We start from the raw sequence: 26,331 nt of genomic DNA on the forward strand, positions 1-26,331 counted from the left end.
CATACTCTTCTGGAACAAGCATAACCTATGAACACAAACTCTCCCATTGACCCCATTTATAAGGACTTTCTGTGTTTCTGTTACTGGAACACATACTGCCATTGCATCCAAGCTTCTGAATAATCTCTGAAGACCCCAGGTTCACCATGAACTGTGAAAGCCATCAGCTACTGAGAAAACAATAAAAATGAAGTGCAACCCTGGTTGTGGACAGTAAATATGGATTAGGATACTGAGTCCATGTGAAACATTTTCAGCCACATTCATCAGTGCTAAATGCCAGGTTTTGTACAATAGTGTCACATTTATTAAGTTGGCTAAAAAGTTATTTGGGGTTTTTCTGTAACATCTTGAGGACAAACCCAAACAACCTTTTTGGCCAACCCACTACTTTTATTTCACATATAAAGTATAATTCTCGTTTAGAAGTTCACCTATAGCATTGACATTATACACTACCATTTGTAAAATAGATAGCTAGTGGGAAGCTGCTGTATAGCACAGGAGCTCAGCTTGGTGTTCCATGACCACCTAGATGGGTAGGATTGGGGTCGGGGGTGGAAGAGAGGCCCAAGTGGGAGAGGATATATATATATATATTTATGGCTGATTTTATATGTATATAGTTATGGCTGATTTTATATGTATATAGTTATGGCTGATTTTCATTGTTGTATGGCAGAAACTAACACAATATTGTAAATCAATTATCCTCCAATTAAAAATTTTAAAAATTGCTTTATAGTTCATCTATTCTTAAATGTTTCTAAGTACATTTTATCTAAATATTTTCTTAGATTCACTTTGAATAGGTCAGGCCTTTATAAAGCAAAGAGCAAATAGAAAATACTTGATATTTACAGAGCATTTTCTCAGGTTAATGTATCTTATTATCATATGCCCTTTCTTCTATGATATAGTTTATAAAGTTTTAGAGTATACCAGAAAATGAATTGGGACTTAGGAACTGGGTCCAGTAAAACAGGAACCAATACAACAAAAGGAATAATTTCTTAATTTAGAGGTAATTTCAACTATAATATAAAGTGTATTTCCAAATAAATGAAATTTGACATGCATATTCCACAGATACTAATAAATTGCATGATACTTTTTTAAAAGTATAAATCTGAGTTAAGTATTTTCATTATCATAGACTAATGCACACAGAATTTTCTAATTCTAAATTGGAAAAGTTAAACCTATTCACTAAAACATTTTCAATTGAAACACTTTTAAAACATTATATATTTTTTCATTATTATTTGAGGTTTCTAAAGTTAAGTATACAAAGTAATCTTGAGAAACCTTGTAAAATGTGATTGAAATGAAATTTACAAGAAAGACTAAGCTATAAATTCAAGATGGTAGAAATTTAATTTCTATGCTGACCTTGAGTATGTCTTGGGATGAAAATTATCATCCACTTAACAAAATAAATCCAAGCTCAGTTTCTGTATGGAATGAAGTTTAAAGTGAATATAGAATGAAAGTAAATATTTAGAATATTAATTCCTTGAGCTCCTCAATATCTTAGTTTTGCAAAGACTTCAAAATCATCTTCTCTGAAGACAAAAGAAAGTAATTACCTCTCCTCCACATGGTGTTTAATCATGGTCTATTTTTCGAAGAACAGCTGTGTAACACTGGCTGGGCTACAAAGTAAATACACCTCCTTCAACTTGCCTAGATTTAAAAGATAATGAATGTGTTGGGTGACAGAATCTGAGTTTAAAAGTTGAATAGGCTGGAGCTATAGGCTGAGAAAGAGATGAAAGTTATCAAGGATAAATATAACTGTTGTACTTGAGTCCGAGAAACCAAGCGAGCAAACACAAGGTGAAGAAGGTGTGACTTAACAGCAAGAGAGCAGCAAGAGTAAACTAAAAAACACAAAATCTATTTGACAAGGAGCTAAATATGCCGATAGTTTGATCTGATTGACAGAAAAAGAATGTGACTCATACTACATTAGTAAAAGCATTCATGAATCAAAACCTTAGTTTGACACAACAAAAAATAATTGTGGCGGACTTATGGCTCTTTGAGGCTTCCCTTGTGGCTCAGCTGGTAAAGAATCTGCCCGCAATTCGGGTGACATGGGTTTGATCCCTGGGTTGGGAAGATCCTCTGGAGAAGGGAAAGGCAACCCACTCCAGTATGCTGGCCTAGAGGATTCCATGGACTGTATAGTCCATGGGGTCACAAAGAGTTGGACACAACTGAGAGACTTTCACTTTAATGCCATCACTATTCATTTAAAGTTTCATTACACAGAGGTTGAAAGATTTGCACTGACATTATTACCAGTAATACTAAAACTCCAAGAGATTCTTTTATGATGAAATTTGTAAATTCATCAGTATTTGGTGGCATCAGAATTTTACGCACATGAAAATATTAGCAAATATGCAATACATGAATCAATGATACAACATGCAGCTAAAATGAAACTATAGTGGAGAACTAAATATTTAACTTATACCTCACTTGTTAATGGCTTCTCCAATGGCTCAATGGGTAAAGAATCCACCTGCAATGCGGGAGGCACAGGAGACATGGATTAGATCCCTGGGTGGGGAAGATCCCTGTTAGGAGGAAATGGCAATCCACTCCATTATTCTTGCCTAAAAAAATCCCATGGACAGAGGAGCCTGGTGGGCCACAGTCCATGGGGTTGCAAAGAGTTGGACAAGAGGGTGATTAAGTATGAATCTCTTTTTAAATCTAAATTTTCATGATTCTGGCAAATGCTGACAATTTCCCTTTGCACAATACAGAAGAAAAAATATGGTGAACATAAAAATCACAGGAGTATCTGGGACTATGACATATAAGACGTTTTTGAGGCTTCACTCTGAAGAACAAAGAGTGCCAACATGACACACGTGCCAGGAGATAAGATAAACCTCTAAGCATATGTAAAAGAGAGAGGTTATTAGTACCTTTGTGAATATTCATTATTACAGAATTGGTACATTTCCTAGGTGGAAAAAGTGTTTTCTTGGCTTCTCTCTACAAATAAATCACTATAATAAAAACCCTCAAAGGAATGTCAGGTGGATTTTCTGGTAACATTTACCATAATTGATTTCTGTGGGTTCCTAAATGCTTTAATCCAAAACCTCATTTATCAGCTTTCTGTCTATTTCATGGTAATTACAGGGTTTCCTATTACTGTATCATGGCAGGTCAAAGCAGTGTTGTGACAAGGAGCCCCTGTATTAGGAGAGAAGCACATTCCACATACCAGCCCAGCAATCCAAGCTCTTGACTGTAATTAAACTTGCAGGGGAGTTATCCTTGATGACAGGGAGGAGGTGGGATGATTTGCAGGACTTACTAAGTCTTAACAACAATGAAGATACCGGCCCCCAAACTTAGCTTGAATTTTTGCAGCATCTGTGCACATCTGGCTGAAGGAAAAAAGACTGAGTAATTTTATTCTGCAACAGAGAGATGCACCCTGATATTTCTGAGCCATACCCTTGAATCCTAGAATCATTGGTCACATTAACTGAACAGTAGGAACATGCCCTTTAAAGAAACTGATCAACCAAATTTTGCTATTTTACTGCTAATTCATTGCAGATAGAGACTTCTGGCCTGGAATCCAGAAACAATGTCATTTTTTTAATGGGTTGATAGCTAAATCTATTAATACTGCATTCTGACCTAGTCCTTTTTTTTTTCTGGATTTGACTTATTTTTCTTTTTACTTATTTATTTTTCAAGTTTTCTTTTATTTTTAATTGGAGGGTAATTACTTTAAAATATTGTGTTGGTTTCTGCCATACATCAACATGAACCAGGCATAGGTATACATATATCTCCTCCTTCTTAAGCCTCCCTTCCACCTTCCAGACTTTCTCACCCCTCTAGGTTGTCACAGAGCAACTTTGTCCTTGCTCTTCCTCACTTCTATGGCTTTGACTATTGACTTCTACCTTTGTCAAGAATTTAGAATCTGGTTTTGACTATACTGCTTCTTCTTCACTCGGCAGGGCCTCTTACCATTCAATGGCAGTCCTGAGGAACCTTATATTCTAGATGCCTGGCTCTCTTTCCCTTCTTCCATCCCACCCCCAGTCCCCAGACTCCCACCAGAAATCTGACCAATCCACATGACTGTTCAGTGTTTGTGAGTTTCAAACAAAAGTATAAGACAAAATAGAAGTGATTCAGACTTTTGAATAGTACTGTTTGAAACATGTTCAGGTCCTCTGGGATTTAAAAATTTGCTCATTGCCACCTGGTTTTTCTTTTGCTTCTGGGGGGAGGGGAGTAGTTCTATAATAGTTGAAAATCTATTTTAATATGTATCTTCTATAATAGCAAGACTTTATGGTAATGTAAATTGGAACACCTGGAAGTTGTATTTTAATCCAAATAATACATTTATATTAAAGGAAAAAGCCCTTTAAGGAAAATGTATTAAGCTAAATTAGATACAATCCAGAATAGCTTTGAGTGGCTGAGCAAATAGGCTCACCGTCATGAGCACAAGTTCCACCAGACAAGACACAACCATACAAGCTGCACTTGCTAAATAGTATCCCCACTCACTCAAACTTCCATAGCTGCTACAGAAAGTAAAAAGCCCTCCTTATGGAAAATGGCAAATAATGAGCTTGTTACTGAGAAACGGAATATTTCTTGCTGTATCGGTAAACAAGATGTCACAGTCATCAGTGATGCCAGCCCTCCAGGGCACTTAGGAAGGAGAAGAATACCTGAGCTATGTGGCAACCATCAAGCTGCAGTCACTCCCTACAGGGACCCTGAAGAACTCAGGATATAAAATAATTGCAGAATACTGACCCCAGATAGCTGAGATGCACACGAAACGAATGATTTCAGTGAGCCCAGACTCTGGCATCTTCTCATATATAGAAAAGCACTAAATTCTTTAACTTGAGTTACCTGATTTTCTTTAATTCACAAAAATACTTTTGATGTTCAGACTACCCGCCCTTTGTTGCAAGCTTCTATATAACCTGACTCCTTACCCCTCCTCCTCTCCACCCCACTCCCTCCAAGGAGCAGTTCTCTCAAGGCTACTTGAGGATGCTGCCTACCAAGTTTGAAGTTCTAATGATTCCCACAGAATAAATCATAACTTTCAACTTTTAGGTTGGGACTACTTTTTTAGTTGACACTACCAAACCCTGATTTTGGCTACTGCGTATGGCATGCTGTAATTGCTCATTTTTATCCTTTGGGGAAAGGAAATGGAAAGCTATCAGCAGAGTTGGAGTCTGAGACAAAGTTGAGAGAGAAGTTAAGAAAACAAACAGCGTTCCCAGAGTAATATTTCAAGGAAATCAGGGGGAAAATAAAAGAATTAGACTCATGGTGCCTTTCCTATCTCTACTTGTGTTGGATCCCTGTGCTGCTTACAGGAATTTGGCTTTCTGTCCCTTCTCACAGCTTCTTGACTGTTTCTTTTGTTTTCTTTACTTCAACTCAAAAAGTATGGTTTTAACTCCTCAAGTAGATCTTTATTATTATTCTCATTTTACAGATGAAGAAGCTGTGGAACAGTGAGGCAAGTCCCCAGTTAATAAGCAGCAGAGCAGACTACTTAACTACTAAGCTAGACTAGTGTGCTCAGTCGCTGAGTCATGTCTGGCACTTTGTGGGCCATGGACTGCAGCCCACCAGGCTCCTCTGTCCATGGAATTTTCTAGGCAGGAATACTGGAATGGGCTACCATTTCCTTCTCCAGGGGATTTTCCCAATTCAGGGATTGAACCCACATCTCTTGTGTCTCATGCATTGACAGGCGGATTCTTTACCACTAGCGCCACCTGGGAAGCTATGTTGTTGTTGTTGAGTCACTAAGTTGTGTCTGACTCTTTGAGACCCCATGAACTACAGCATGCCAAGCTTCCCTGACCATCACTGTTTCCCAGAGTTTGCTCAAATTCATGTCCATTGAGTCTGTGATACTATCTAACCGTCTCATCCTCTGCCGCCCTCTTCTCCTTTAGCCTTCAATCTTTCCCAGCATCAGGATCTTTTCCAGTGAGTCAGCTCTTTGCATCAGGTGGCCAAAGTATTGGAGTTATACTGCCTCCAAAGAAATCGAAAGGCAGTAATATGAACTGGTGTCTACAGTGGTAGCAACAAAATCAATAAAGTGGATCAGTTTTTTGTGATTCTTTTTTATTATAGGCTATGTATGACTACCAATAAACAGCATTATTTAAAGCCACAACACAGAAGATTTTGAAATACTTGTTTCAAGGAAATGGCAACCCACTCCAGTATTCTTGCCTGCAGAATCCCATGGACAGAGGAGCCTGACAGGCTACAATCCATTAAGACTGCAAAGAGTCGGACACAACTGAAGCAACTTAGCACGCAAACCCACAACACAAAAGATTTTGAAATACTTGTTTTATAACAGACCTAGCCTAAGTTTTCTCAATTTTTCTGTGGCTACAGAAACTTCACTGTGAAATTTCCTTTGCATGTATAAAGCATCTTTTTATACATCTGATATATCCTAATTAGAAAATCAATGAAATAAGACAGTGTCTTTTTCTCCATTCTATTAACAAAGAACATCCTCTTCAACCCAGTAGGCTGCTTATAAATGCATGCTTTTATCATAAGAAAGGCAGAACCAAAATTTGGAGATAAGCTAAAAAGGGTAAGTGCTTGTGACTGGATGTGCTGTGTGTGCTTAGCCGCTCAGTCATGTCTGATTCTTTGTGACCTCATGAACTGTAGCCCACCAGGCTTCTCTGTCCATGGGGATTCTCCAGACAGGAATACTGGAGTGGGTTGCCATGCCAAATGGTGGCAATAACTAAATCTGTTAGGAATAGCATTGATCCTGGATCTCAACCAAGCAGGTGTTTGGGCAAGAGCTGCTTATACACACAGTTGCTACTTTCAAGTAACTCATAGCTAGTTGATAGAATATGTAAAACTACATTTCAGTACATCTGTAAAATCATTTTTGTAAGTGAGGAGTGCCAGAAACAGCCAGGTGCTCCATAGTGCCAGGTATCAGTGAAAACATCAGGTGCATCCTCAAAGCAAAGTCACAGTTATTAGGTGACAAATACCTCGCAAAACTTTTGCATGCTGTCTTGAGTTGTAATTTTTCTTCTGTTCCTTTTGTGATGTTTCCATGTGGTATTTCTTAAAGATAAATTATGTCTGATTAGAGTGCCAAAATATTGATACTTCAGACTGCTAGTTTGTAGCCTACTCTTTACTAAGAAAGTTGTCATTCATGTTTTTCTGAGATCACAGAATAGCATTTCACAGATAAGTTACCAGTAGTATCCAGTATCCTTAACAGAGGGAGGGGGAAAAATTAAAATGATAGATATACTCTAAGTTAACATTTTAATTGATATACTATACTAAATTTATATTTAATTTATATATACTTCATTCTGCTATCTATATTTTTACCCTAAGAATGCTGAATGTTTTTTTGAAAAGCATAGTTGAAACTTGAAAGTCCCATTTTTCTTAAATGTAAAAATATTTAGTATAATATTTATAGGAATTTCAATGAAGATTTTAAGACAAAAATTGTACACAAAGATCCTTTTGTTAAGAAATATATGGGTCATATAATTAAGATAGCACCTAATTCATACTAATAGAGAACAATTCTTAAGTCTGTTGACTGAAATCTTACCTTTTTACCTGTCGAAATGTGCACTTGTGTTTGTGTGTGTGTAGATTCTAAATATAACTATCTGGTGACTAATAAGCTAAGCAGGAGATGGTATAAATTAATAAATGTCAGTTAGATCAGGTAATCAAACTACCTACTTGTTTCAGGTAGTGCCTGAATATTTGAATATTTCATTTGTGTATTTTATATTTATTTCAAATTAGCAAAAGATTTTATAATTTTAAAATTAAGAAGGTCAAAGAAAAAATCCAAAGTTACTCACTAGTGACAAAATTGAGTGAAGGAGATAATGAAATAACTCCACTCCATAAATACACACAAAGTACATGCTATTTCTGAAAGCAGGAGAAGGAAGTTGTCATGATTCATTTCTTCATCATAGCTAAATTAAGTCAATACATATTTTCTGAGCATCCGTTTTAAGATAGCAATTTTCTAGGTTTCTCAAAAATGCAGATAGCACAGCCTTCGGTATCATACCTCCAACAAAAAAATTTATAAACAAACATTCAAAGAGCAGGAATCAAATTACAGCACAAGATAACAAGAAGCACTGCAACAAGACACTAAGTAAGTGGTATAAACCACTTGTGTACCATGGCTGAGGAAAACCTTACCTAGAAGCAGGGAGCTAAAAAACTGGTAGAAGTCTGATGGTTAAAAAGAAGAGGGAAGAATATTCTTGAATACTGTGAGCCTGGTGGGCTACAGTCCATAGGGCCTCAAAGAGTCAGACATGACTGAAGCAACTTAGCACACACATGCACATCATACGAGTTAAAAAAAAGGTAGTACACAACTCTGAATGGCAGTTTCAAGTCTGTCAAATCAATTCAATGAAAAAAAATTAAAAACCACAACAAATTACAAAATGATTAAAGACATATTCAAATTAAAACCGTAAAATAATTTTCAAAAAATATGTGAGCAGTAATTTCATTATACCATATGGAAGACTTCTCAAAATATAATTCTATAGGGGTACAAATTTAACCCTCTGTATGTCAAATTTCATTATAAATAAATTAAAAGCCAAGAAAAATTAAGGGGAAAGGATCATTCACTATGTAGGCATCACAGGTGTCCTAATTTTATATATTCCTGATGCTTTTAACATATTAAGGATTTTTGCAAATCAATTCAGAAGATGAATATTTCAGTAGAAAAGTAGGCAAAGGAATTAATGAGTGACTCCAAAACAAAGGAAAAGTGTCTAAGAGCCATGAAAAATAGTAATAAATATTGTAAAAATTTACAAGGAAACTTTTACTTTTTTGCACAAAAATTATGATTCTCTTTGTTAGCAGTGATACAGGAAAACTATAAACTTCTCAAGAGCAAGTGACATAAAAAATCCAAAGGCTTGCAAATGTGAATATATTTAACCCAGTAATCCTACTTAAAAGTCTATCCTAAGGGATTAATAAAAGATGATACAAAACCTTTGTCAAAGATGACTGAAATGATACATATGAAAAATATTCATTGCAACAGTACTTAGGATATTAGCAAAATTAAGCAGCCTAAATTTCTAACCAGAGATTATAAATTAAGGCATATTTATACTTTTCAAGCAAGAACATTAATATTGCATAAAATTCCAGCAATATAAAAAATCTTCATGATGTGTTGCTAAATGAAAAAATAAATGGGCTTCAATAACTATAAAACAGATAATAATATGGAAGGATTTCACCAAACTATTTACATGAACTTTTTCAAGTTGGTGAGAGAATGATTTTCCAAATTTTCTGCAATGAGCAAATATTATATTGATATTTATAGTTAGCAAAACACTTATATCTTGTAAAAGTTGTAATACTTTGCAACCAACAAGTAATCAGTAAATGTTAAAATAGCTAGCAAAATCTCAAACTCACATTTTTATTTTAACCACTGATTACATGAAAATAAGAATCCTTAGCATTCACTAAATCAGTTATTTATTGCATGTATGTATGTGTTTGTAATTTTATTCCATATGTGTGCAGGATTTTTATTTTTTGGAAATTAAAAATTATCTTTTAAAGAAATTTCACTTTGTAAAAATTCTTAAATTATGACTCCTCTAAAAGATATTTTGTTCACTAACTTGATTCTTCCGTATCCCAGGTATTTGTGGTATATTAGTGGTGGTGTGTGCTCCTAATGTATCACTCATTGGAATGTACTGAGAATGTTTTCTGCCTTCTTAGCATGTGTGTGGGTGCTAAGTCACTTCAGTCATGTCTGACTCTTTGTGACCCTATGGATCATGAACCCCCACCCCCATTTCCTCAGGCTCCTTGTGCGTGGGGATTCTCCAGACAAGAATACTGGAGTGGGTTGCTATGTCTTCCTCCAGAGTTTTTTCTCCACCCAGGGATCAAACCGGCCTCTCTTCTCCTGTACTGGGTCTCCTGCACTGGGAGGGGGGCTCTGTACCACTAGCACTACCTGGGAAGCCCTCTTCTTAGCATACTGGGATGCAGTTTAAGAACTGAGATACTCAGGACTTCCCTGGCAGTGCTGTTTTTAAGACTCTGCTCTCCCAATGCAGGAGGCACAGATTTCATCCCTGGTTGGGAAATTAAGATCCAGCATGTCTCACAGTGTGGCCTAAAACACAAAAACAAGAACAAATTGAGACACTTGATTAACAAGAATCCTGGAGCCTAAGGAGAATACATTTGAAAGATTTTCGCCTTTTGCTGTCTGTAGTAAGAGCCATTTGTACAATAATAGCATGTTCAAATTCCATGATATCTTTTATCTGAAAGACTCTAAAGTCCATTATGGAACCAATTAGGAGATTCCTACCTATTATAAAACACAGCACCTCTGGTTGACCATAGTTTGACCATGTGGCAGTAGAAACTCAATTGGATAGTTTCTCATCTGTCTTAAGAGAGGAAGTAAAGGGTAACTTCTGTAATGAAAACTCCTATGATTTTATTTTTCTTTAAGAGGGAGGACAGTGTCATTACACAGATTGGAATGCAGCCAAAACAACAAAGCTAAATACTTGAAAGTGAAGTACCCTGCAAGAATTTACCAATAATAAGTTGTTGCAGGTGGGCAGATGGGCTTGGAAATGATACACAGGACTCTCCCTACTGGCTTGTGAATTGAACAAATAAATCGCTATAGATAAGCTAGATGTTGATTTTGAAATATAATGAGAATACTCAATTTTCCTCTATAGTTTTGACAATGTGGACCATTTTTAAGGTCTTTATTAAATTTGTTACAATATTGCTTCTCTTTATGTTCTGTTTTTTGGGGGGCATGAGGCACGTGGGATCTTAGCTCCTTCACCAAGGGTTTAACCCACAGCCCCTGCATCAGAAGGCAAAATCTTAACCACTGGACTTCCAGGGAAGTCCCCTTCCATAATTTAGCTTGAGAAATAAGTCGTCTGTCTTATCAATGCCCAGAATTTTCATAAGCAGTGCTACCGAGGATACATTATTTTGTGCTAGGTTCAGACTACAACTGGTGCCGGCAGGTGGACCATCTATATTTGTCAGTTGATTAATTAGACTTGGTTCTGAGTCAGTTAATGACATGACTGTCACAAAGGCAAATTGGAATGTAAGTTTATAGGACAGGCAGTAATTAGTGTCTCCAGATGTTTTACCTGGAATCTGGTTAAAATACATGGAAAAATTAAAGTAGAAGTAATCGCAGTACCTACGAGAAGCTGATACAATATTCAGATCCATATCTAAAGTGCTAAGTAAAGTGGGCACAGGGGCTTGGTAGGAACAAACATGATTATGTAGCTATGAAGTTGAACATAGGCTTTGCTGTCTTGGACCATTAATACTAGCATGGTGATGGCAAATTGTCTTGTGAGAGACACACAATAAGACAGGAGAAGAAAAGACTTTGGGCCTTGAGACCGGCATCACAATTGAAGTTTCCAACAGCACATTTTCATGAGTTGTTTTATATTGTTTCACACTGAAAGAACTTTTGGAGAGGCAGATCTTAGGAGTGGTGGAAATTGAAGGATTTCTAAAGTTTCCCAAAGTTTATTTTGAATCTCTTCTCAATGTCATCAGTAGTTTTTTTTTTTTAAATCTTTTTCCCTCCACCCACTCTGCTGTTTCTTGAGTATAACATATTATCAAACTATTCTAGTTTTTTAATTTAGGGCAGTGTTTCTCTATCAAAAGTTAAGGAAACAGGGAGGCTGAAATAATATAAGTAAAGTAGTGTTTATGTAAAATATACTTAGGTACCTAATATGAACAAATCATTTTATATAACATGATGACTGACATTTAATTGGCACTCAATAAATGTTGATTTCATCTTTTGTGTTTACTACCAGTGAGAAATTTTTTCAGAGACAAAGATGGTAGAAAATATACAAATAATGATTATAAACAACTTACTTACTTAAAGTTGCTCAGTCGTGTCCGACTCTTTGCGGCCCCATGGACTGTAGCCTACCAGGCTCCTCCCTCTATGGGATTCTCCAGGCAAGAGTACTTGGAGTGGGTTGCCATTTTCCTTCTCCAGGGGATCTTCCCCACCCAAGGATCGAACCTGGGTCTCCCGCATTCCAGGCAGACGCTTTAACCTCTGAGCCACCAGGGAAGCCCAATTATAAACAAATATAGCATAAACACTGAGAGAAATTCTTAATCTGTGTTCCAGAGATATTTTAGGGATTCAGGACCATAAACACGTTATAAAAAATATGCATTTTTGTACTCACATGTATATATTGGGAGTGAAAGTCCATACCATTCATTACGTTTTTTCAAAGATTCTACCACTCCCCAAATCCAAAGAACAACTGATTGAAGAAAAGGAGTGAGGATATTGAATCAATTAAAGAAAATGCTGATTTGTACAGACATTTGTTAATACTTTTGCTTTGAAAATATTTCGCAATATGTTTATTACCTAGTTTGGAATGGTTCAGAACAATTCCAAGACTAATATCCATATGAAAGAACAGTGTCATTGAAATATTGGAAAGAGAGTAAGGTAAAAATAGGAGTCAATAAAAGGACTTGGAGCTTTTAGGATATCAGAGTGATAACTTCCATAAATCTAATCTATAAAAGAATGAAAATAGACCCTCCTATACCTGAGAGAAAAAAAAGAGGAGAATGAAAACAGAAAAGAAATTTCCAAGTCAATCTTTCAGAGCTCTAGAAATTAACCAAAGTTTTACAACAATCTGAGATGCATTTATTCAAGAAAAGCTGCTGAACCTCAGTAAGAGCAAGATTTATGGCTATTTAACTTGACCTACACTTATTCCCTGCTCGCTCCCCAGTTCTCAAGCAGCCTTGGAAACTAACAGACTTGGAGCCATGACAGAGGCAGACCAAGTCTGGATCTTCTCATATAGTCTCATCCTTAAAGCATCAATATTATTTGATTTGTCTCAAAGCTTGGAAAATCTCTGTTCACAAGTCATTATCATTATTTGACCTGATTTAGAGCTCAAAAATCCTACCTCCAGGTCATTTGTTGAAAATAATCAGTAGAAATTAATATCACAGATGCCTACATTAATAATTGTGGCAAACAAAAGCCTGGACAAACTATAAAAGGAAAGTATATTAATGAGATGTTCATAGGGGTTTTTGGAAAGCTCGAATATATTGCTGAGAATTTAGAAGGGCGTAACTTTCTCTTTGGAAGGAAAGTTATGACGAACCTAGGCAACATGTTGAAAAGCAGAGATATCACTTTGCTGACAAAGGTCAAAAGCTATGGTTTTTCCAGTAGTCATGTAAGAGTTGGACCATAAAAAAGCCTGAGCACTGAAGAATTAGTGCTTTCAAACTGTAGTGCTGAAAAGATGTATAGAACAGTCTTTTGGACTCTGTTAGAGAGGGAGAGGGTGGGATGATTTGGGAGAATGGCATTGAAACATGTATAATATCATATATGAAACGAGTCACCAGCCCAGGTTCAATGCTTGATACTAGATGCTTGGGGCTGGTGCACTGGGATGACCCAGAGGGATGGTACGGGGAGTAAGGTGGGAGGGGGGGTTCAGGATGGGAAACACGTGTATACATGTGGTGGATACATGTTGATGTATGGCAAAACAAATACAATAATGTAAAGTAATTAACCTCCAATTAAAATAAATAAATTTATATAAAACAAAAGAAAAAGAAAAAAAAGAGTACATTGGACTGCAAGGAGATCAAACCAGTCAATCCTAAAAGAAATCAACCCTGAATATTCATTGGAAGGACCGATGCTGATGCTGAAGGTCCAGTACTTTGGCCACCTGATGTAAAGAGCAGAATCATTGGAAAAGACCTTGATACTGGGAAGGATTGAGGGCAGGAGGAGAAGAGGAGATGGTTGGATGACATCACCACCTAAGTATACATGAATTTGAGAAAACTCTGGGAGATAGTGAAGGACGGGGAGGCCTGGCGTGCTGCAGTCCCTGGGGTCGCAAAGAGCCGGACATGACTGAGCAACTGAACAGCAACAGCAGCATATTCTGTCTATAAGAAAGGCACTTCAGATTCAAAGATATAACTAGATTGAAAGTTTAAAAGATGAAAGAAAAATACCATACAAACAATAACCAGAAGCAAAACCTCTTAATAGAAATGAAGGGAGAAATAGACAATTCAAAAACATTAATTGATGAATTCAGTATCTCACTTTCAGAAAATGAATGGAACACCTAAGGGGGAGATCAGCAAAGGATTAGAAGACTTAGACAACACTATAGACCAACTAAACTGACCAAACGTCTATAGCATACTCCATCCACCAACAGAAGACTACGCAGTCTTCTCAAGCACACATAGAATAGTTTACAGGATAGAAAACGTGCTAGGTCATTGAACAAACCTCAGTAAATGTAAAAGAATTGAAATAATCAAAGTACATTCTCCAGTCACAATAGAAGTAAATTATAAATCAATTAGGGGAAATTTGAAGAATTACAAAAATGTGGAAATTAAACAATACATCTAAATAATCAATAGTTCAAATAAAAAATAGCAAGTAAAGTTTAAAATGCTTTAAAATGATTGCAAGTGAAAATACAAAATACTAAAACTTATGAGGTGCAGCTAAAATAATGTTAACAGGCGAATTTATAGCTGTGAACATCTGTCTTAAAAAAGAAGAAGAATCTTAAATCAATAATCTAATTTTCCTATTTAAAAAAACTGGAAAAAGGAGAGAAAGCTATATCTAAAGCAAGCAAAAGGAAGGAAGTCATTTAAGAAGTTAGAGCATAAATAAATGAGATAGAGAATAGTAAAGCAATAGAGAAAAATCAGTGAAGCCAAAATTGGTTCTTTGATCTGCAAAATTAACAAAACTTTGCTAGAATGATCAAGAAATGAAGAGAACACAATCAAGTTACTAAAATCAGGAATAAAAAGGAGATAGCTTACATAACTTAGACAAAAATGACACATTTTTAGAAAAACAAAAAATACCAAAAGTGATTCAAGAAGAACTAGAAAATCTGTACCTGTGTATGTCTATTGGCACATTTCCCCCACTTTGTTTCCTCTTTCCCTAAATTTTAATAAAAAAATTCAGTAACAGATACGTTTGCCTTTTTTAATGGCAAAAATCGACTTAAAATGTTTAATTCCTTTCTCCTTTTCCCTAAATGGAAAAGATCTCTTAGGCAGTGTTTATGTCTAAGCTTCAAACTCCTAGTTGGAAAAATATTTGCGTTTAATAAACATTTTGTGGCTTTCTAACTTTAAGTGACTTTTAAACTGTGAGTTTAAAATTTCCTTATCTCTAAACTGGAGGTATTATAGCTTATAGTAGCCTTTGATAGAGGATTTACTGAGCAAAATAATTTAGGAAAATCTAAAAATATTTCTTATTATTTTACAGCCATCCTTGTAAAGCCCAGATTCTCCAGCAAACAGAGCCTTAATGAAAGCTCTTGTGTTATTGCTTTATTAGGGAGGGCAATTCTCAGAAAAGTAGGAGGAAGAAAAAAGGGAGATAACATAGAATTGAGCACAGTCTGTGTGTGATTACCAAGCCTGCCACTGCTTGGTACCAAGCAAACTGCAGCATATATTTTTGACAGTCTTTCAAGAGGCTGGGTGAATCATCGCATCTCAGGATGGCCCATTTGGGAGACAAATAAAGAAGAGTTTATCTGCCAGCTCCCATCTCTCAAAACTCCCGAGATTTACCCCAACGGACATTAACTTCCCCACACTTCTAGGTGACGGTACATGGACTCTGAGCAGCCTTTGTTATCACATGTCTCAGCTCCAACAGGGAAGCCTTGGGATCAGAGAGAAGAACCCCACAGCACAGGCACTGATGAGAGACAGAATAGACCAGCATGAAGTCCATTAGAGCCCGTGCATAGATGAAAAGGTGGCAGCAGCAGGGGTTTCAGAGACAGGTGAGCCGAAGAGGGAATGAGACAGGGCACAAGTGTGTCTGATTCAACATCCAACCAAAGTCTCCAAGGAGAAACTAGGCACGTGTGTGTGCATGCTAAGGGCTTCTGTTGTATCTGACTCTTTGCGACCCTATGGACCGCAGACTGCCAGGCTCCTCTTTCTATGGGATTCTCCAGGCAAGAATACTGGAGTGGGTTGTCCTGCCCTCCTCTGGGGAATCTTCCCTACCCAGGGATCGAACCCACATCTCTTAAGTCTCCTGAATTGGCATGCAGGTTCTTTACCACTAGCACCACCTGGGAAGCCCAGACACTAGGCAGTATATTCAAATTCAAAGTAGGAAGCCTTTTAAATGAATATGTTATTGTTTTGTTCTTGGGGGAAAGACACTGTTTAAAGGCTTGATTATAACCACTTCCAAAGAACCATAAAAATTAGAAATTTTTTAGTACATTGCATCAAAGCACAACTTCTGGCTCTCAGTGTGAGTTTTTATACGTACTCTAATTTTTATTGATGAGTTCGCTGTCTTAGTCATCTTGGGCTGACAAAACAGAATGCCATGAATTTGGGGCGTAAACAACAGAGATTTGTTTTTTCACAGTTTTGGAGGCTGGGAAGTCCAGGTCTGTTCCAGGTGAGCCCTGTCTTCCGGGGTGTCAGTGGCTGCCTTCTCACTATCCTCCAGAGCAGAAAGAGAAAGAGATCCCTTTCTTCCTTTTCGTATAAGACCGCCAGGCTTATCAAATTAGAACTCATGTCTTTATGATCTCCTGTGTGTGTGCTCAGTTGCTCAGTCACGTCCAACTCTTTGCGACCCCATGTACAGTAGCTCACCAGGCTCCTCTGTGAGGAGCCTGGATTTTTCCAGGCAAGAATACTGGAGTGGGCTGCCATGTCATTCTCCTGGGGATCTTCCTGACCCAAGGACTGAACTTGAATATCATACATTGGCAGGCAGATTCATTACCCCAGAGCCACCAGGGACGCCCCTTTATGATCTCATTTAGTCTCAATTACTACCTAAAAGTCGTGTCTCTGAATACAGTCATGTTGGAGGTTAAGGTTTCAATGTATGACTTTTGAGGACACACAGTTTGGTCCATAGCACTCACTTATCACAAAGAATAAATCTACTGAAATGTTAAAATGAAATGGAATTTGAGTAATCCAAAATGTTTACATTTTTATAAATTTCTATAATTAAAATATCTTTGGGTGTCAATAATTTTAAGGTATCTCCATATACGACGCAATTTTCTTCTCAAAAATGAGACGTGTGAAAAAATAGAAAGTATCACTATAACTCTGAAAGCATTGCTTCCTTGTCAAGTTTTCAGATAAGAATATTTTAGATAGTGCCACTAAATTGATACATATATGAACCAGTAAATATATCCACACTGATTTATTTGAGCCTAATCCTGGTGTCTCAGTGGTCAAGAATGCACCTGCCAAGCAGGAGAAGCAGGTTTGATCCCTTGGTTGGGAAGATTCCCTGGAGAAGAAAATGTCCACCCGCTCCAGTATTCTTGCCTGGGAAATCCCATGGACAGAGGAGCCTGGCAGGGCTACAGTCCATGGGGTCGCAAAAGAGTTGGATGTAACTGAGTGACTCTACGACAACAAAGCCTATACATGCATCTGCGATTAAAGATGCACTATATATTTTGAGTTTTCCATCTAAAGGCAACAAAACCCTCACTACCACTCAAAATTCTCAGACTCATGTCTCATAATAATAACACGTTTGCAGGGTTGTAGATCCCACCCGCAAGGTTGCATCACGTAGCTCCACTCATGATAAGAATGCTCAGTATTTAACTGGCTTTGTCAGACACCCACCCACACATCTACCTCTTCCTCCATAACAGACAAGTATCTAGACCTAAGGCTCTCATTTCCCCTGGAAACTGCTTGTATAAATAGCTATGGCACCTTGCTCTTTATTTTGGGCTGCCAGGTATTAATAACACCAGATATTAGGTTGGAGACTCATTTGAAATATCAGCTGGAAAGCCTTTCTGTTTTCAAGTTACATAGCCCATGAAAACTTTCATAAGCCACATCTGTCTCAAAATGAAATAACATGAGCAACCTATAGAAAAATGTTGCTTTCCTTACAGAGTGCCATGTTATTGCCCCTGGGGGGAAAAAGTCCAAACCTCTTAACAACCTGTTGCAATGAGTTGGGGGAGGAGGCTGCCCTCATACCACAGAACTTGTAATATCCTGCATATGCTCACTCCCTCCAGAGCTCCATGCCTTTCCTCTTGCTCTTCCTGTGCCCATAAATTCTTCTCACCTGCCTGGTGATGCCTACCCCTCTTCCTCAAGTGTTATGTCCTCAGGGAAGCCCTTCCTGATGTCCTCAGCAGGGTTGATTTTTTTTCCTTTATGCTCCCTTGATATATATTTTTTTAATTTTTTAAAAGTCTTTATTGAATTTGCTACAATATTGCCTCTGTTTTTTATTTTGGTTGTCTGGCCTTGAGGCATGCACTATCTCAGCTCCCCAGTCAAGGACTGAACCTGCACTACCTGCCCAGGAAGGTGAAGTTCCAACCACTGAACTACCAGGGACGTCCCCATCCCCTAGTTTTTTACTCATCTCTCCAGCTGCCTTGCCCACTTGGCCAGCATTCACTTTTGGCAGGGGTCCTGCCATCTGAGTATATCTGTATCTAGAACATACCTGGTACTGTATCTCTCTACTGAATGAATGATGGTGTTGTTCAGTCACTCAGTCGTGTCCGACTCTTTGCAACCCCATGGACTGCAGCACTCCCGACTTCCCTGTCCTCCACTGTCTCCCAGAGCTTGCGCAGATTCATGTTGATTGAGATGGTGGTGCTACCTAACCTTCTCATCTTCTGTCAGCCCTCCTTTTTGCCTTCAGTCAGTCTTTTCCAGCATCAGGATCTTTTTCAGTGAGTCATCTCTTCCCATCAGGCAGCCAAAGTATTGGAGCTTCGACATCATCAGTAGTCCTTCCAGTGAACATTCAGGGTTGATTTCCTTTAGGATTGACTGGTTTGATCTCCTTGCAGTCCAAGAGAATCACAAGATTCTTCTCCAGCACCACAATTCAAAAACATCAGTTCTTCAGCACCTAGCCTTCTTTATGGTCCAACTCTGGTTGGAGTGATGTCTCCATGGTCCAGAGTGATGTCTCTGCTTTTTAATATGCTATATAAGTTTGTCATAGCTTTACTTCCAAGGAGCAAGTGTCTTTTATTTTAGTGGCTGCAGTCACCATCTGCAGTGATTTTGGAGCCATGAAAATAAAAATCTGCCACTGCTTCTTCTTTTTCCCCATCTACTGAATGAATGAATTAACCAGCAAATGCATTAAAGAGCAATGATGCAAGTTACTGAAATAAAAGAAATAATGCTTGAAGACTAGAACTTAGTTCATAACAAGCCAGAAAAATCATAAACAGTGGTTTTCAAAGTCAGAAGCATGTCCTTCTGATGATACCAGTCTTAGAAGAAGAGTTTCTCTCTTGCTATTGTTATGCCAGAATTCAAAGACTTTTTTCTGGTTATTCCGGAGACTGTAGCTGTACATCTACAGGACTAGTTATTTCTGTGATCCCACAGTTTAATGTGTGTGAATTGCAGCACTCTACAAGGAAAACAAAAAGCTGTGAACAGTGTTCATAATAACACAGCCTCCAGTAAGGCCATTGCTGGAAGCCTTGTGTGCATGCTTGTGCGTGCCCAGTTCCTTCAGTCATGTACAACCCTTTTTCAACCCCATGGACTATAGCCCGCCAGGCTTCTCCATCCATGGGATTTCCCAGGCAAGAATACTTCTCATGGGATGTCATTTCTTCCTCCAGGGGATCTTCCCAACCCAGGGATTGAATTCAGGTCTCCTGCATTGCAGGCAGATTCTTTACTGTCCGAGCCACTGGGGAAGCCCACTGGAGGCCTTAGGGAATTCTAAAAGAGAGTGCATTTTTTTCCTTGCAAGCACAAATTATTTTTTTAACTGTAAAATGCAACGTGCAAGTTTGTCTCCCTAATGGAAGTATGGTTAATTTTCATCACATGAGAAAATAGTATATAAATTTCAAGGAAAAATATGTAAATTCAAGAACAAATACTGCATAAAAAATTTTCTGTACCTCTTTTGGATGCTGTAGAAGAGCCACCCACCTGCCCTTACACCAGTTTTGTTACAAAATTCTGTTGTTTAATTAAAAAGACATTGAGGCTTTTTTTTCTTCCCATACTTTAAGCTGCTCAGAAATGATAAGATTTGAAAGACCTTTGGTCATCGCCAGAGAGTAATGCCATTAACAAATGCAAAAGAATAATAAAATGCCTAAAATGATAAGGTATTAGGGTCTGAGATAAATAGTCCTTTAATTGGAAAAAGTTCATGTGTTAATATTCAACATTAAGCAGTGATTAGTAGATACAATATGTGCTCTTTTTTTAGTAGAGTAGATAAAATCTTGTCCAATTTTAATGTAAATTTAGTGGAAATTTTAATGTCCCACTCTAAAATGCTATGATTGGTTTCAGAGGAATAAAAAAAAAAATGTTTTTATCAGTGAGCACATCCATAAGGTTTTAACAACAAAGTTCCTTAAATAATTTTACTCTCTGAAATTGTTTCATAACTGGCAAGAAGATTTTCATGTTTAATAAGTCCATATTATATCCCTTGTTTAAAAAAGGAAATCCAAAAAAGTGTTCATTCTTGTCTTCATCTTAGAAAAGCTGTTTGACCTCTTGCCTTGCTCTCACTGAGTGATTTTTTTTAAACCTATTTTTTTCTGTCTTCTTCAAGAAAGACGTATTTTGACAGTATTTTTTTCCTCCAGGGAATCTTTAAATAGCCAGGTAACAAGAATTCATTGTGCAAATGATACAGTGAATGTGAAAGTAAAGAATGACATTTAGGACAATTTTTACTCTAGTTTCATATTCAGGGAGCTCAGTTTATTAATGAAGAGATTTGGTCTAACCACGTTCCCCAAATATTGCTGTCACATTAAATAATTTGCAGGTTTTTATTTAATCTGAGAAGCTCATCCTTTCTTACAGCTTTTCTATCATCCAATTCCTTCCTTTGACTTTAAATCAAGTGTTGGAATGCCAAAAGATTTCTGGATGAAGTCCATGTTCAGTTCCATCATCTGAGATTAGACTTTTAATCTCCCCAGTCCAAAATGTAGCTAGCTCCTCTCTCAACATTACCTGTTTCCCATTAACAAAACCAGTTGCCTATCCAGGCTTAAGTTGGTATGCAGGTTCTAGCTTCCCCTTCACTTTATATTTCTAGAGCTGTTGTGGTTTAGTTGCTAAGTCATGTCCAACTCTTTGCCTATGAACTGCAGCACTCCAGACTTCCCTGTCCTTCACCATCTCCCATCTTCATCATCTCAAACTCATGTCCACTGAGGTGGTGGTGCCATCCAACCATCTTATCCTCTGTCATCCTTTTCTCCTCTTGCCTTCAGTCATTCCCAGCCTCGGGGTCTTTTCCAAGGAGTCAGCTCTTCACATCAAGTGGCCAAAGTATTAGAGCTTCAGCTTCAGCATCAGTCCTTCCAATGAATATTTAGGGTTGATTTCCTGGTTTGATCTCCTTGCTGTCCAAGGGACTCTCAAGAGTCTTTTCCAGCACCACAGTTCAAAAGCATTAATTCTTTGGCACTCAGCCTTCTTTATGGTCCAACTCTCACATCTGCACATGACTACTGCAAAAGCCATAGCATTGACTATATGGACCTTTGTCAGCAAAGTGATGTCTCTGCTTTTTGATACACTGTCTAGATTTGGCTTCCTTGGTGGCTCAGACAGTAACGAATCCCCTTGCAATGTGAGAGACTTGGGTTTGATCCCTGGATTGGGAAGATTCCCCTGGAGGAAGGTATAGCAATCCACCCCAGTATTCTTGCCCAGAGAATCCCCAGGGACAGAGAAGCCTGGCAGGCTCCAGTCCCTGGGGTTGCAAAGAGTCAGACATGGCTGAGCGACTAAGCACACACTAGCACTAGATTTGTCATAGCTTTTCTTAGAAGGAGCAAGCATCTTTTAATTTCATGGCTGCAGTCTCTCTCCACAGTGATTTTCGAGCCCAAGGAAAGAGAGTCTGTCACTAATTCCATTTTTCCCCATCTATTTGCCCTGAGAGTCTCCCAAAAAAGTTTCCTTCAAAAGCATTTTCAAGTCCTGTGTTAAACTCAGTTTCTCCCTAAAGCAAACCAGAGATCACTGCTTGTATAAAGGTAGCTTATTTTACTGAGGAATATAATCTTAGAGATCAAGCATGGGGAGCACAGATTTTGAACAGGGAAAGAAGAAAAACCAATGTGGAGATGTGTTACTGATAAGACACCACAAATACAACCACTGTTCATTCTCACAGGATCTTTTGGAAGCCTTGTGTTTCAGAACTGATGGCTTGGCAGCAAGAGGAGGAAGCATTTATCCATTGGTCCTCATCTCTAGTACTTAAGGTTGGAACTTAAGTAGTACACTTCTGGTTGTGTATACCTTGGAGCCAAACATGATCCCATGGGTATTCCACACGCTTGTGCCAAGCAGTCTTTGGCAGGAAGTAAGAGTTACAGGGTGAAGGCCCCAAATCAGGTACTGTATGACTGAACCAGGGTGAAGATTGTTGCAGTATTTAAAAAAACTAGTCAGCACAGCAGTGGTTATGGTCAGAGATGGGCTGAGAGGATATGAAATGGTCAATATAGCCCATCCCTTGCACCACTCAGATCCACCATGCCCTCCACTAAGTGCAATCTGTCAGAGTCCCCTTCGAAGTCATGATCAACATTAATCTGTGAGCAGACTTACTTCCAGGATTTATTGGGACGAACTCCAGTCCCCACTTTTGCAGCCAGTATCAAGGTCAGAGTTGACATGAATCATCTCCCTTCTTGTCTATTCACTCTATTGACTTCCCTCACTGTTACCCAGTGCTTTGACTGGCTTAGATTTCTTATTGCTGAGATGACCTTGATTCTCATACTTGAGAGATCTGAGCCCTTAGTTTCTTTTCCACTTGGTGGTATATTTGCCGTAATGGCCCATTCACATTATCTCTTTGCACAGAAATACAAATATTTACTCCTCATGCATGTTACAGTTCCACACATACTCCTTCCTGTTCCCGTTATGTATCACCAATCCTAGCACCGCACAGAAATTTGAGTCAGTTGCCTCCACCTTGGTTGCTGCAATGACATGAGCAGCCCAAATGACCAAGAGGTAGCTGTAGCTTCAAGTTAAAGTGGAAAATAAGAATATAGTTCTACTTTGTCCTGTGGTAAAAAACAATCCCTTTCCAAAGATCAAGCCCACTTATCCTGCAGAACCTATATTTGTGCAAATGGGGAGCACACATTCCACAAGTGAGTCCCTGAAGAGTGGTCAGATGGATCCTGCTCCTTGTTTCTGGGACCCACACATTCTAGCTGCTAGAGGCAGCAGCATATATTAAAGCCACTGATTTGTGCATATACACATCCTAGAAAGGGCTTCCCTGGTGGCTCAGATGGTAAAGAATCTGCCTGCAATGCAGGACACCTGGGTTTGATCCCTGGATTAGGAAAATCCCCTGGAGAAGGAAACGGCAACCCTCTCCAGTATTTTTGCCTGGGAAATCCCATGAACAGAGGAGCCTGAGTCCATAGGGTCACAGGAGTTGGACACGACTTAGCGACTAAATCACCACCATCTAAAGGATTTATAAATGCTTAGTTGCTCAGTCATGCCCGACTCTTTGTGGCCCCAGGGACTGTAGCCTGCCAGGGTCCTCTGCCCATGGAATTTTCCAGGAGAGAATACTGGAGTGGATTGCCATTTCCTCCTCCAGGGGATCTTCCCAACCTAGGGATTGAACCCTCATCTTCCACATTGCAGGCAGGTTCTTTGCCACTGAGCCATCAGGGAAGCCTAGCACTAACATGATACAAACAAAAGAATACTTTTGTGCCCAAGGCCACAGATCCAGTCTCATGCATCTTCCTAAGATTTCATTGTCTCATCTTCTAATTATCTTTCTCCGGAGTCCTGACTGAATAGCCGAACCATTTACTCTTCCCAGGAGCCCAAAGCCAAGGCCACTTTTTCTTCCATGCAAAGTGAACTTCCAAATATTAGTTTTGAAAGTTTACTTCCCTTCAGTTCAGTTCAGTTCAGTTGCTCAGTTGTGTCCGACTCTTTGCGACCCCAACTCTGCGACCCCATGAATCGCAGCACGCCAGGCCTCCCTGTCCATCACCATCTCCCGGAGTTCACTCAGACTCACGTCCATCGAGTCTGTGATGCCATCCAGCCATCTCATCCTGGGTCATCCCCTTCTCCTCCTGCCCCCAGTCTCTCCCAGCATCAGAATCTTTTCCAATGAGTCAACTCTTCTCATGAGGTGGCCAAAATACCAGAGCTTCAGCTTTAGCATCATTCCTTCCAAAGAAATCCCAGGGTTGATCTCCTTCAGAATGGACTGGTTGGATCTCCTTGCCTTACCACGTCCTAAGTGAGCGTCAGTTCAGTTCAGTTGCTCAGTCATGTCCAACTCTTTGCGACCCCATGAATTGCTAGACTGTAGCAATTATCCAGTAACGCTAGCATGAGTAAATTATTGGGTTGGTCAAAAAGTTCATTTGGAAAGATCCTGTGGAAAAATTTGAATGAACTTTTTGACCACCTCAAAGCATCAACTTATCTGTGAAACATACACCTCAATTGTTGTCACCACTTTTATGCAGTCATGGTGGTGAGAGGGGGTTGGTACCATACAAATGGACTTGGGTGCTTCACCACCTGTTTATGTAATTTACTTCTGTCTTTTGGAACTTCTCAGACTTCATCTTGAATGGTACTTTTATTAGATATCACTACACTTTCTCCCCAAACTTTTGATTTAGTGGCTTAGATAATATACAGTTCTATTCCCATAGTCAACCAGGCTCTAAGATTCTGTGTTTGGGCTCTCCTGGGATCTACTATCATGCCAGGAACTGTTTTTCAAATGTTACATAACTGTCTACTACTCAGGGAATGGCCTCGCTCTAATACACTAGGTTTGTTTTTTTTTTTTGCCATGAGCTTTTGTCTATTGAGGTTTGCCCTCTGGCACATAGGCAAATTATTAGGATGCCTAAAGTACTGGCCAATTACGGCTAATCATGTTCAATTTCTATTTATGTCAGCAATATTGTAATCCAACTTGAGGTGTTACAGAATATAAAAATGATCAAGGTCCCTGCAGACTATGTAGTGACAGAGAACAGGAGATTTAGTTTAGCTCTGAGGGAAGAAAATGAATGTATATTGTGCTTCCTGTGGAAAAGTGACCTGATTTTTATTTCTGTCATCAAAGAGGGTTATGGAGAACATGTCCACCAGATCACTAGTTGCCACAAGCTACCATGTCTAAGAGGCTGACTTGATCTAATACCAAAAAAAGTACCTCTAACATGTGGTAATTAGGATGACCGCTGATTAAGCTTTGATGTTTCATTGTCATTTGCCCTGATACATCTGGATTATTCAAAGGCCAGAGAAATTAATTACATGATATTATAAAGAGAATCTCCACTTTTGCAACCCTGAGGATTTTAATGGTGGTACGAATGTCTGAAATTCTTCTTGGAATGAAGTACGAGTTCTGACTGCTGTCTTTACTGGAGGTGGTAAGGGCGGATACAATTTCTAGGGCTTTTCTTAGCTTTTCCTGCCATAGTGACTGCTTCCTCCTAATGAGGTACAGTTTTTCCAACTTCAGAGTATAGCTATATCCAATTTATACATTCAAGAGCCTGGGGAAACAACGAGGGTTTGTCCATGTTCCTATTAAACATTTGAGATGGACTTGAACCCAAACTCAATTTATCACCTGTAGAGGACAACACAGGAGTGGAAGAAATCATGTATAATATTGGTTGGCCAAAAAGTTCCTTTGGTTTTTCCATAACATCTATGGGAAAAACCAAATAAACTTTTTGGCCAACCCAATAGCACAGATGAGAACTCTGATAATATTAATATTTAAGAGGGAGGCAGAGGGGAAACTTGCAGTTAAAAAAAAAAAGAGAGAGAGAGGAATCAGAAAGGAGAATGAAGTGAGAGCAATAATCAACAAATGTAGGGAAGAAAATCTTTTTAGGAGGGAGAAGTGATAATCAGTGTGAAACAGAGCTGAGTATCACATTCAAAGTTAGAATGACTGAAGTCAATAAGTATAGACAATATGAAGACATTTTTCCTTTGCTTGAACAATTGAAGCAGAAGAGCATGGGGCAAATGCCACAT

General features: G+C 38.5%; 1 protein-coding gene and 1 non-coding gene across 2 annotated transcripts in view; one reads left to right on the forward strand and one right to left on the reverse strand.

Annotated features, from left to right (window-relative positions):
- The window catches only part of PTPRO (protein tyrosine phosphatase receptor type O), a 277,143-nt gene that overhangs the window by 41,964 nt on the left and 208,848 nt on the right, over positions 1–26,331 (forward strand). The gene's annotated exons all lie outside the window — the stretch shown is intronic.
- On the reverse strand, positions 12,182–12,253 carry TRNAS-GGA. The gene has a single exon. It is a non-coding gene; the product is annotated as a tRNA-Ser (tRNA).

The sequence above is a fragment of the Oryx dammah genome, unplaced genomic scaffold, assembly GCF_014754425.2.
Source record: "Oryx dammah isolate SB20612 unplaced genomic scaffold, SCBI_Odam_1.1 HiC_scaffold_29, whole genome shotgun sequence".
Taxonomy (NCBI): Eukaryota; Metazoa; Chordata; class Mammalia; order Artiodactyla; family Bovidae; genus Oryx; species Oryx dammah.